Genomic DNA, 14,025 nt, shown 5'->3' with positions numbered 1-14,025 from the left:
TAAGTTATCTGTGGAAACATGGCCACAGTGTTTCAAGATTAAACGGGGATAAAAATAAAACTCCAGTCCAGCAATCGACATCCTGTTGTGCAGGTCTGTGAAGGATTAGCTTTTCCTTTTGAATATGAAATTAGCTGTCAAGATGTCAATCAGAGCTCTGTAAGGTTAAGTGTGTCTGTCCTTTTAATTTCTGCAGGTTATAAATGTCTGTCTGCAAGAGAGACTTCAAACTACATGGCAACTGAACTATTAGCAACCCCTCAGAGGACCTCAGATGATGCCAACCCTGAAACAACATACAGAATTACCAAATTTTGCTACAAGTTTGATTGCATCATACAATAATTGATGTTAATAATGTTCATTGTCTGTTTAATTACGTCTTTAATAGATTTTTCCATACATTTCTGCCATATTTACATAACCTGACTGTCACAACTGATAAGATACTACTAAATATTGTAGAAACTTAATTTTCTGTAAGGCTGCTAAAAAAAGCAATGCTAAAAAACTTGAATTGAACACTCTATCTGCTAAAAAAAAGTGAAGTGAACTGTGACTAATTACTATTTGCAAAATAAAAAAATAAGATGCACAATAATATCACAAAGTAGATCATACCTTCAATTAATTTCACAAAAAATTATGCCAGTCAATCCAGCTTTACAATTACACAAAACAGACTGAGACAAGAGTGACACTTTTATACAGTTTTGATTTCAGATAAATGGAGCCCCAAACATGACAAAATACATATTGTGTCCACAGTTTAAGAGTTTGTTCCCAGGATGTATTCATTTGTAGCCATGTGTTATTAAAGGGGTAATATGACATTCTAAAACTCCCCACATCTCTAAGTCACTATGTGGGAAGATTTACATAAGGTACACTTTCTTTCATTGTAGTTTTGTTGTTGCCGCCATCACCGCCTTGTCGTATAGACACTGTGTGTTTCACTGTAAAAGCAAAACTACTTTGTTTGGCCTTCCAAAAGAGGACACAACTAGAAATCATGTTAATATCACTTTTATAATTGGTTTTATGTTTATGTCTTGTCGCTCTGGCCAGAAAGGGCATCACAATATGTTACAGGGCGTAACATTTCCATCCCACGCTTGAGGTATTTGGCCAATCACAACGCACTGGATAGCTGGCCAATCAGAGCACGCCTTGCTTTTCAGACCGATGAGCTTTGTAAATATCGACACCTTTCAGAAAGGCGTGACATAGAGGAGAAACAATAATGTACAGTAGGTGGAAAATAATGTGTTTTTAACCTTAAACCGCATAAACACATTTCATTACACCAGATACACAAAATAATGTTTTTTAGAAGGCATCATATAATATATTTTTTTTATTTATTCAATTGTGTATTAATAATTAATAATTTAATTGTGGCCATGCTGTACTAATTTTTTCCCTCTTAGTTCACAGTTTAAATGAATTGAAACTAATATATTAATCCAATCAAAAAAAACTACTGATAAGTAAACAAGCAATAAATTCTTAATTCAAGGCCACATTATATTATTTTCCCCCCTGTATGTCATGTGCAGTACTCCATACAGAAATATATTTCCCATTCATTTTCTTCATTACAGAAATCCTTAATCAATAGCTAATTGTAAGTCTCGAACCAAACCATTGAGTCAGCTCAGAAAAGACTAACAGAAAATGCAAAACAGATAATAAAAAATGAACTGTTTTATGTTGAAATTATCAGCTAGCCAACAATTTAGCTAATACAGATACTGTAGCATTACTTAAATTTCATGAACTTTCATACCTTTTGTCTCAAGATTTCCATTATATTTTCATGGTCTAAGCAACTCTTACATCTCTCAAAATTGTGGCTAATCATTTCAAAATCATGGCTAATCATTCATTCAGAAATTAAACCATAATAGAGCATTGCCTACATGATGTGGACTGTGCACTGTTGTGGGAGAGGATCTGACGCAAGCGCATATCTATGGGAGTTCAGCAGATTCCAGCTCTACAGGAGCAAGAGTGAGTGTTGCCATGCTGTCAGTGAGGAGACATCCGCTGAAACTGGCCCTCTACACAGGCCGTCTGTGTCAGCGTTCCCAAACAAAAGCAATCTGATCCACAGCCGCTTGTCCAAGTACCAGCCACAGCCAGAGGAGTCAGATATTCAGTTACAGCAGTCCAGTTCACTCAGTCAACCACAGACTCATCAGTGCAACTACTAATTAGAAAGGGTTTCTGTTTCACTAACACTCACTCTCAGGGTTATGGCAGAGACTTGAGACTGTGGTATGTACTATGGAGCTACATTTGAGTGACAGCACAGAGGACATTACCAATTCAACCACAATGTTTTGTCCTGCCTAAACTGACAAGTGTAACTTACATAAGAATCCATATACACTGCATGCTATTATGGCAGTGGTACAGTAGTCATGGCTTGTGATCTCGGAGTTAAAATTAGAATCAATCATTAGCATCGATCAGATAGACTGGTTTGGAGTTCAGCCTAAAGCACCCACCAATGTCTCAAATGAATAGCAACCCCAAACATTCTTCACTTTAATATCGCACAATACAGGCTCCATTTTAAACTATCATGTACATATAAAATGTATCAATATTATACTGATGATCTCAATATTCCTTTTCAAGTGTAAAAAAAAAAGTGAAAAAAATGTTCACTAATTAAAAAAGTACTACAGTTTTAGACTGTAAATTCAACTTTGGTCCGACTTTTTATCAGGTGGCGGAAACTACTATGTAATTACATAAAAAAAACATAAGTACAGTGTATGTATTGTGTTCATATTGTACTGCAAAACACTTCTGCTGATACTAAGATGGGATAAAGGTAAGGTTAAAGACAGGTTTGGTGGTATGGGTAGGTTTAAGGGTAAGTTTAAGTGTAAGGGATGGGTCAACAGTGTAATTTATATTTTTATATATATATATATATATATATATATATATATATATATATATATATATATATATATATATATATATATATATATATATATATATATATATTTATGTACAATGTAAAAACGTATTTATTTGATAAAAACAGCAATAACTAATTCTGTGAATCAGTTATAATATGCTGATTTGGTGCTAAAGAAATATGTATTTTTATTAACTATATTAAGTTAATATTTAGTTATTATTTTTGTGATTTTTCAGGGTTCTTTGATGAATCTAAACATTGTAAAGCATAGCATGTACTGTACATTTTTTTAAATGGAAATCTGTTTTAATTTGAATGGAAACGTATACATATTTAAATGTTTAGGTCTGTAAATAAAATTGAATGCATGTCACATGAAGCTGATTTACATTACTGTATATTGCTTTCTCCAATATTAGTTTGCAAGGGTCTGGCGACCAAAATGACTGACCAGATATTGAGAAACACCAACATAAAACTGAATTCAGATGTAACCTTAGCTGAAATTCAAATCCTCATACAGTACCTCAGCTTCACCATCCCTCAACTCTTCATAAGACTCAGTCCCACATACCTTCTCCAGTGAAAACGTGCCCCAAGAATTGGCAAGCCACAAGGCACTGGAAGAAGCTCTGACTTTAGCTGTGCTTTTAGTGGGGCTCTTTTTCACACTGTCCCTCAGGTTGGTGAACTTTCCTCTGCTCTTGGTGGAGGCTGGAAGGGTGCAGGAGCTGTACTGCGGAAACCTGCGGGTCTCCAGAGGGGTCTGCTGGAAGTTGAGCAGGGTAGGTTGAGAAAGGTGAGGCGGTGGCGGTGGCTGCTGCTGATGCAGATGATGGTGGAAATGGTGATGGAATTGCGGTTGTTGAACCAACTGTCTCGGCGTTCGGGTCAGTGTACTGTGCACGTGTCCGACTCTCTGTTGCATTCTGGGATGGTTGCAGTTGGCCACTTCGTTCACCCCAGTCCTACATTCCATGTAAGCGCCACAGCAGTACTCATGGTTGTTGCAATAGGTGGTCATTGTTTTCCAAGCAAAGGGCAGACCGGCAGGTGAAATGATGGAGAACTCAGCCTGAAGAATGATGCGCTTACTTTGCTGAGCAATCGGGAAGGAGAGAGGACACACCGTGGTTGTAAATCTGGTCCTTTTCCCCTGGCTCCACTCTTCTGCCAACCTCTCTCACTGTCTATCTCTCTTTCTGCCTCACTCGCTCTCATCCCCCCGCACTTGCTCGCCAATTAATGAGCTCCAATGGGCACTGCACATGACAGCACACAGTCTCTTCTGCAGGCATGAATAATCAATGCTTCATTCTTGATTTCAGCATTGGCGTTTGGATGATCTGTGTGTCGCTCTTCAGACAACGGCGGATTTGCACCCTACGTTTGAGATTCATGAGGCTTTTTGGAGTCTGACACGCTTTTCAAAGCATTAACACAGGTCACAAAGTCACAGGTCACAGAGGATAAACGCAATCTCTATTAGATGCTTCACGTAGGGGGTGGGCAAACGGGCCGGTGTGGTGTATCAGAGCATATGATGGTTGAACGCAGCCTTGCTTTGACCTTGTTTTACAACTACTATTCACAACTAATCTCCATTTGTACCTGCACTGTAAGATTTTTACACAGTTCTGTGCTTCAGAGCTGACAGCTGGATGGTGGTCATTCATTTAAGCCTATGAGGATTCGATAAAACTTGCTGTAGGTTATATTTGGTTTTAATGACATGGTGTTCGCTTAAAATTACAGTCGAACTACGTGTGTTTATTTCTTATTCTTAACCAGTTTCTTCTAGAATATAAAATAAGACCATCATCTTTAATCCTGCTGTCATTAGTGCAGTAACCATACATGTCGTTTTCACATATTGTCCAATTAAATAAGCAGACGCTTCAGGGCTTGAAGAGTGTGGGGACTACTTCTGCATTAGGATTGGATGATGTGAATGTACCGTTTCCTGTTGACTGCACCTTTTAATGTACCCTGTCCTGTTTCTTATGGGGCTGTGGGTGAGAAAGAGAGAGGAGGAAAATAAGGGAGAGAAAGCAAAGCTTGTGCCGGAGGCTTTTGAAAGTATGCCACCAAAGAATGGACACTAAAAGGAATATGTATGTCTTAGTATCTCAAGGACTGAAACAATAACAATCAGTGAGTGCAAATGTTGAAAACGAAAAGTCAAAAGAAAGAATTAGCTTATATACAGTCAAACTTTAATTTTATTTTATTTTAATTATTATTTTATTTAATTTTTAAACTTTAAATGTCATTTGTATTTTAAACCAGAGGAACATGAAACAAATCTGGACATTACTTTCTTAAATCTGTAAAAAAAGAATGTGTTTAAAATGTTTTATTATTAAAAAATTATGAATTTAGATTAAAATATGGTATTATAAAATAATAAAAAATGTTTTGTTATTTTAAAAGGAAAGAAAACAAAGTAATGTATGTTCAGATTTGATAAATCTATTTTGTGTGGGTGATGCTCACAGCAGAATATGTGCTACTTAATATATTGCTTTTTTCCCACTCACATTATGGATTGCTGCTGATTTTCTTTTTTAAACCATTAATATTAATGATAATGCTAAATGATTAATAGGAGCACATTAATGGTGTGGAGTTGATGAAAAGGTACTTGAGGTTTATCTAATGGACAAAATAAAAGGTTGGAAAACCCTTATAAAAAAAATTATAAAAACCTAAAATAAAAAATGATTTAATGTCATATAATGTCTGGATAGTGGCCATATTGATTTGTTTTATATGAAATTCACAGAAACGCCTCCTGCTGTACAGCAGATGGCTCCACACGCACAAACATGTTCAGGTTGGAGGAAGGCAAAGAAGGCACCATCCATATCAATGTGAAAATATCCAGTCCTCAGTGTGGCGCCATAAAGTCTGGCATAAGAGACTTATCTGGAGTCCATAAATGCATCAGACAATTTAAATCAAGTTCAAATTAGAATTGTATGATATTAAAATTCTGACCAATACCAACTACTGTTTTTATGTTATGGTAGATACAATACACAAAGTCGAAACAAGAGAGATCTGAATAAGATAAACTAAGAATAAATGAAAACACTGAACTAAAATTTGTAAACCTAAAATGAAAATAATTTTTAGTGCACTAGGGATCACAATATCATAATGTGCGGTATTAAAAATTCATATTAATTTTAATATTTGAGATTTTTTAAAGATTTGCTTTAATAAGCTAAATTTGAAAAAGAGGGAAACGAGCATAAACAATTAAATATTTAATACTGAAAAATTACGATACCGACAGTGTTTTCACTTTTCAGGACAATTAACCTACAAATAACTTACACTGAAGTAAAATAGGGAAAAAATGTATAAATTAATTGAAAAATCAGCTTTAAATATTTTTTTAAAGCTTGTTTGAAATTTTTTCCAGTACTAAAATATCTTTATAGAGATTCCTTAACCGACATTAACATTGTCTGTTAAGCATTGAAAAGTGCATTGAAAATGGCACAGAATCGCATGTCTTAAGTAGAGATTGCTGAAATTGGATGTTAATGCCTTGTAGAACACTGAAGCATTGATCTATAACACAAAAAAAGACTGAAGAACATCCTTGAGTTTGAAAACTCAGTTTAACACTAGTAGTTTTCATGTTTAGCCAAAGGCTAGACTTAGGCCAGAAGCTTATGTTACAAGCTTGCATTTCACTCTGAATAGACTAATCAATAAAGACCGCTGTTCACCAGTTTACCGGTGCGATCTTTCACTGACACAGGATCTTGATAGACATCACATTGGCCTGCTTCTGTCTTTGAATCGAATTAACTCATTCACAAACTAGCAGGCACTGAATGCTCATTGAAAACCTAAAGAATGTAGAATTTGACTCCTTTTGCATATTTACAGCCAAAAAGTGCAATCTTTAATAGTAAACGGATACATTACATTCAATCTTTTTTTTAATGAGATGCAAAACCACTACAGAGCAATAAATACATTTTAACTTTGACACTATTCTCTGTACTTCAACATCATCTGAACTACAACTGAAGACTGTACAAATAATTCTAATGACTATCTTTGTCTAGACTGAAATGCTATAAAGAGTATAACAGCTTGAAGAACCACATCATGCCATACATTTGATATTTGCAATTTTAAAACACCTTTTACTCTCACATTTTGTGGAGCTATCAGAACATTTCTCGGTTTAAAAAATCCTGACCAGTCTGACACAGCAAAACAGGCTCAACCAATGTTCTAAGATGGGATGGAGCTCTGTTGAAAGCGGTCACCATTTTTGCAATTCTTCCTTTAATGATGAAATGTGTATACTGAAAGAAAGCATTAACTGTTAACATACTGACTTCTAAAACATGAATTGAGCTTAAAAGATAAATATCTAGGAAATCTACATGATATGTAAACATTTATAGCCTGAATGCACTGTAAGTCGCTTTGGATAAAAGCGTCTGCTAAATGCATACATTTAATTTAATTTAAATAGCAAAAAATTGGCAAGTTAATAATAATAATATTTTTCTCATTTTTATTTATATTTATATAATCAAATAATTTGATTAAAATATTAACAGTTATAATAATTTCATTACTAAATTTGATTATTATTATTATTATGGTTGTAACTATTTTTAACTTCTAAATAAATATTTATACAACGATCAACTTAAAATATATAATAATTTCATCATCTTTATATGATTGTATTTGCATTAGTATTATTCAAATAATCATCAATCATAATTATTAATCCACTTATATAGTTTTAAATGGTTAATTGGATAGTTGACTCAAAATGAAAAGTCTGTCAGTAATTACTCACCCTCATGTTGTTCCAAACCCGTACTTCATTCAATTAAGGGGTCATATGAAGTTTATTTGGTGTATTTGGTGTAATGAAATGTGTTTATGTGGTTAAATATGGAGTCAATTTAACGCCACAAAAGAAAATTAAATGAAAAAACGAAAATTAAAGTTTTGAGGGAAATAAATTCGCTTTTTGCAAATTTAAATTTGCTAATTAAGAATTGCAAAACATAAATGAAACAGCGTGAAAGCAATGATTTTGCAAAACATATTTTCCATGGTCATATCTATTAATTTATTTGCAACGCTGCTTTTATTTTGCGTGTCAGTCTAGTTTAAGCTTGCGACACCATTTTTCATTTTTCCGCACGTCTTTCTTTGTGGCACTGTTTTGACGTGGGGGCGGAGTCAAGGGACGGGGGCGTGTACAACATGCCTCCCTGGAAGTGACGTCATCGGCCCGAGACGCAGCTGAGCTCACTGATCCAGGTCCTGTCATGATGAGCAGAGACTTTCGAGTGGATCGTTTCTTTTTATTCAATAGCATTAAAACATTCATGTTTTCGTTTTATTAACTTTATTAACAAATGCATGTGTATTAGCAGCGTTTGCTCAAGTTAAGGAAGAAGTTAACACGAACATCTGCTTTTTATTTCTCTCGATGTCCTCACTTTTATAGCATTAAAATGTGTATTGTTTCATTTGTGAACTGCAAGTATTTGTTTAAAATCTCTTAACTTGTGGGAGGACGCCAGAGGTAATAAGGATAGTTACATTACATGGTGAGTGGCTCGTAGCTTAGAAAGCTTCATTTGTAAACCAGTTTCCACTGGATTCTATGCGACTGGTGGCAACCCTGCGCTTAAAAGTGTCAGTAACCACAGAGACACTATTATACACTTGTACAGCACACTTAACACCAATATGGTCAAGAGGTGCTGCCACCGCAAATGATCTACAACACATTGTTTGGATTAAAGTGCCAGCTTAATGACAAATTATCAATTAATGAGCACTCAAATCACTTTGCCCTCTGCAAAACCACCTCTAATGCGTCCTCCCATACAAATCGCAGCCAGAGGACGTCGAAACAGGATCTGCATGATCTTAAACGGGGAAGCAAAAATGTTCATTCGTGTTGCCATGATTCACTGAGGAGAATGTCTCCTACACACACACAGCCCACAGACTGCTCTCCTCCACCTCCCCCGGCCAGCACGCACAGGAGCGCCGCATCGCCTCAGCCGGAGAAACACTCGGCTCCCTCAAGAAGAAATTACTTTACTCTACAATAAAATCTTGCTGAAGCCATATATTACGCAAGGAAGGAAGGAGGATCTCTCTTATGTCTCAGCTTATCTAACAGGGTTAATGGGCAGGGTCAGGGAGGGTGATTGGGCGGCTATTACGATCGTGACTAATGAAGCGACAACCGCCTCATCTAATGTTTACCCAAAAGCTAGAGTCCACCTGCACATCATCTCCGATGAAAGAGACGCCGTCACACAAAGCTCTATGTTCAACAGATATGAAAAATAAATAAACAAGTGCTGCCACATGATAAAATGTCCTTGCTTGACGATCACTATGGCAACACCATGGCAACAGCTGAAGCTGCAGTGAGACCTGTGAGGCTATGCACGCTCTCAGGAAGACTGCAGCTCCACCGATCTTAAACTGCTCGAATTAACAAGTCGTTTTGCAGCCAATGCTGGGATTTTGGGTTTTCGATTGTGAATCTTTTGCTCACAATACTGCATTAAAACTTTAGCACTTGTATGTTTTTATTCATATTACGTCATACAGTTCAGTTAATGAGAATACAACTATGATATCTGTGATGCATCTAAATGCATATTGCATTTGAGTTCCCATAATTGGCTACACAAATGACAAATGTAGCCACATCAAATTCATTTCCTTCCTAATTTCACCTGTGCCACAAGCACATATTATAAGGTATGGTGATAAATGAATGGTGGTGGGTGTGTGTGTGTGTGTGTGGGGGGGGGGGGGGTCTTAGCTGTGCTCGAGATCTTGGTGGGTGGATGATGGGAGCCTGCAGCAATGTATTTACCAGAAATAGATCAACAGAAACAGGTAGAACATGTATATATATTATACAGATGTGCCACATAGACTCATATTGTATGTATATATATATATATATATATATATATATATATATATACATACACACACACATACAAACAGTACATATTATACAAACTAGATTACACACTGGAAATATGGGATTTTAAGTACTATTTATCATAAAATTTAATAATTTAAATAATATAAAAATAAAACATTATCCATATTTTAATGAAATAATAATTAATTAGGCAGCCCAGAAGTGGAAGCACTGAAACAGAAACACATGCCATGCTCTTCCTGTCTCTCTAGGATTTTGTGGAAAAAGCGATCAAGTGCTTTGCATTTTTTCCAGTTAAATCATTTCCCTCCTTCGGTATAAAATGAGTTTCATGCTCATAAATTATTTTTGATTCAAACCACAGATCTGCATGTATTTCGCTTTCTCATTAAGTCAATCCATGATTTCAAACGGTCTATAAATCTATCAGCCAGTGGCTTCAGATTACCTAGGGCTCTTGGCAATCATTTTCCTTCTTTGAAGATTGACGAAGCCAAAAAACATTTTTTTATGTTACACAGCATGTGCCATTTGATAGCTGTGACATATAAATAAGGTTAACATTGACTGAGGATGTCATATATCATGTAAATAGCAAGTTACATTTTTTTTACACCAAGGTGTATTAATAAGTCTAGGATTACAGACAGAGATAACATCATTTAGGACCTCGAACGTGTCCATCTCTGCAAGGTGAAGAAAATAAAAATGTATTACATTATGCTAATAAATCCATGTAGCTTTCATTCATTAGTTTTTTTTATATATATATTGAAAGTGGAAAAATGCCAAATGAAATAAAAAGCTTTTTTAACATTATACCTGCACTATACCAAAAGCGGAGTCAGTAATTAATACTTTTTTAGAAAAGATGCTTTGAATTGACGATAAAAGACATTTATAACATTACAAAAGATTTCCATTTCAGATAAATGCTGTTCTTCTGAACTTTCTATTTATAAACAAAATAAAAAAATCGAATCTGTTTTCAACATAATAATAATAATAATAATAATAATAATAATAATAATAATAAATGTTTTCTGAGCAGCAAATCAGCATATTAGAATGATTTCTGAAGGATCATGTGATACTGAAGACTGGAGTAATGATCCTGAAAATTCAGCTTTGAATTCACAGGAATAAATTACATTTTATAATATATTCAAACAGAAAGCAGTCATTTTAAATAATACAAATATTTCACAGTATTGTCATTTTCCTGTATCATATAAATGCAGGCTTGTTAAGAAGAAGAGAATTCAAAAAAATCTTACTGATCAAAAATCTAGAAAAATTATAATTCTGAACACATTCTAATACCGAACACAATATTGATATTAGGCTGTGACTCGTATTATTTTTGTGTTGCTGTCTGCTCTAATTACCTCCCTCCCTGTACAATAAATCCATGTGAATATCTGTCTATGCTAAACATTTTTTTATGTAACTTTACAATCGATATTGATGTCCTTTAGCATAGTGTTCTGAATGATGATAATAATGGGGTAATAATGTTAGTCTAAAAGATACTAGCAGGTTAATACTCAACTATGCTAATAAAGATAAAACTATCTAGCGTATTTACAGATAAATTGACCTACACTTAAAGCCCTGAACAGGTCACTGATGTTGCTACATTTCATTGCTTCTCCTGTCCACTTTCTCTCTTTCATCGAGTCCCGCACATCCGATCTGTTTGGAACCGTTTGATAGAGGCGCCCTGGACCGATTCATATAGCCCAGTATTGACAGTCAAGATTGACCGATTTATGCTTTATTATCGATATATTATCAAATGAAAAAATCTGAAATTATTGATTTGGTACACTGAGAAGGCATAAATAATAATAATAATAAAAAATAAAAAATAAAAAACAGATCAGCCACCGGGAATTCTCCTGTTGCACCCGATGGCCAGTCCGGGCCTGCAGACCAGTACAGAAGTGCACAGGAAATAAGCAGCAGTCATAATTTAAATTTAATTTAAATGTGTAGTTTAAATTAATATTGAGTACCGATTGATGTTCACTTGAATTTGAATTCACTTGAATTGAGGGGAAATAACTTAATACTCTGTCATTAAATAGCCATATGGTAAAATGCATATTTTCATTTGTGTAGTGTTACATTCAAAATAACTACAAAATGCCGTGCCTTTCAGAAATAAAGAGAAACACAGAATGCTCTGCTTTGGTGCGTCTCGTCTCCTTGAGCATCTTTCTGGTGCATGCCACACATGAACCACAGCGAGTGCTTGTCTTTAAAAAGGCTTCATTTCGATTATTTGACATTAAATGCTTCTTGTACATCACTTTGGAATAAATCACAATATGTATCATAATCGGGGCATCATGCATAAATGATTTTGAGGGGGCACGTGGGGTGGGGGGTAGCACTGCATAATTGATATACAGTATCAGTTTATTTTTTTCCTCTTTATGCAAAATATTTCCAAACATGTTAACTATATTAGGAAATATTTCGATTCTCAAATATGTGTAGCCTAAGTAAACGCATTTTGCACCTTTATAGATTGTTATTTGATCAATAAATGGTGATGGGCAAAGTAGACTAAGTGTAATCTATTAACTACACATAAATCCTGACTTTTTAAGTACCAGATAAGGGTGTCATGCCATAAAATATTTTTAATACAACTGACTTTGCATTTAATGTGAATTTAATAACAATATTGTAAGTTACTAATTATAACGCTTTCATTTTACAGAGAGTCAAGAACATTTAGATTATCAAAGAACATTTTCATTCAGTCTAGCACTCTCAAAAACTCCCATTATAAATCACTAAAGCTGTTAACACTGTGAAATGATTATCTTACTAACATTTGTACGCACATCTGCACTTGGTTGTCAGCGAGCAAGTGAACAAAACAGCGTTTCAGCGATGACTCATCTGAATGTCTCCGATTGGCCATTGCATTCATAAGCTCAACAGAATGGTGTGTGATTGGTCATAATGAAGAGCTGTACAAACGCGTCTGTCTCTGGCTCACCGCCAGCCAAATCGCGAATGCAGATTTGAATTTAGCAGCTGATGCTGTGCCGCACTGAATGATCTAATCACATCAGTGTGATTATATCAAATATATATTTAAAAAAAAAAAAAAATTGGTTATTTTTTTTTTCCTTTGGAAGCTGCATTCAAAATCCACTAGGCTCAGAAATCTGAGGGGGCATGTGCCTCAATTTGAATGGGCAGGACACCTCTGATCATGATAAAAAAAGTGACTTTACAGTATGTAAAATACGGTAGGCTACAGCTAATTAGTTAGCGGACCCCCTATGATTTTAAGAAATGCTGGTCTATACAGAAGAAAGCCCTGGCTAGATTCTGTCCTGGAATGAGTTGTGCAGTTTTGCATCCTTTTTGAAGTTTGAAACTCCTGTCCCCACTAACAAACATAAACAGGGGCGAACATTACATTACTCAAAATGACCACAAACAAACCACAGAAGGGTTTGAACAGACAGTAGTTTAGAAAGCTGCAATAGTAAATTCCTAAAAAGCTTTCGTGTTCATAATGCCTGTCCAACTCCGCAATGATCTAGTGAGTTGCACTGGGTTGCATCACAAACCCATGGTCTTACCTATGCACATATTGCTTTGCTCTTATATCACTTCATATCCAATCTCTGCAGTATATCAGACTCAGAAAGGCAAGAATTAATTGCACTTAGATTGAAATGGTGATATTTGATTGTCTGCATAAGAGCCAACTAAAACTACACAGAATCGTGATTCACAGTACCCTTTAACGGTTACCCAACACATAAATCCCAAAGCTTCGGCTGAAAGTTTAAAGCGCTCAATATTTCCAGACTCTACATTAACTATATCCCAATAAAAAACCAAACTGTGTAGGCACACTTGGCAAGAATTGCTGGTTTGGCCTTCTGAAAACATTCATGAAAAAGAAATGAAATTATCACAGTGTGGTAACAGAGTCGATGGCAAGAATAAAATGATTGATTCTAAAGCCCTTTGTTGCAGCTTCTACACGTCAACCCTCGGGTCACTTATGGCCAGGAAGAAGAAGCAGAACCGCTTTGACTTAACCGCGTCATATGATTGGATTCAA

The 14,025-nt window shown here is 35.3% G+C and overlaps 1 protein-coding gene across 9 annotated transcripts in view; it reads right to left on the bottom strand.

Moving 5' to 3' along the window:
• The window catches only part of dlg1a (discs large MAGUK scaffold protein 1a), a 118,489-nt gene that overhangs the window by 36,300 nt on the left and 68,164 nt on the right, over positions 1-14,025 (bottom strand). The window lies entirely within an intron of this gene.

This window comes from Carassius auratus, chromosome 6 (assembly GCF_003368295.1).
Source record: "Carassius auratus strain Wakin chromosome 6, ASM336829v1, whole genome shotgun sequence".
NCBI lineage: Eukaryota > Metazoa > Chordata > Actinopteri > Cypriniformes > Cyprinidae > Carassius > Carassius auratus.
This window is presented reverse-complemented; position numbering and strand designations above follow the sequence as displayed.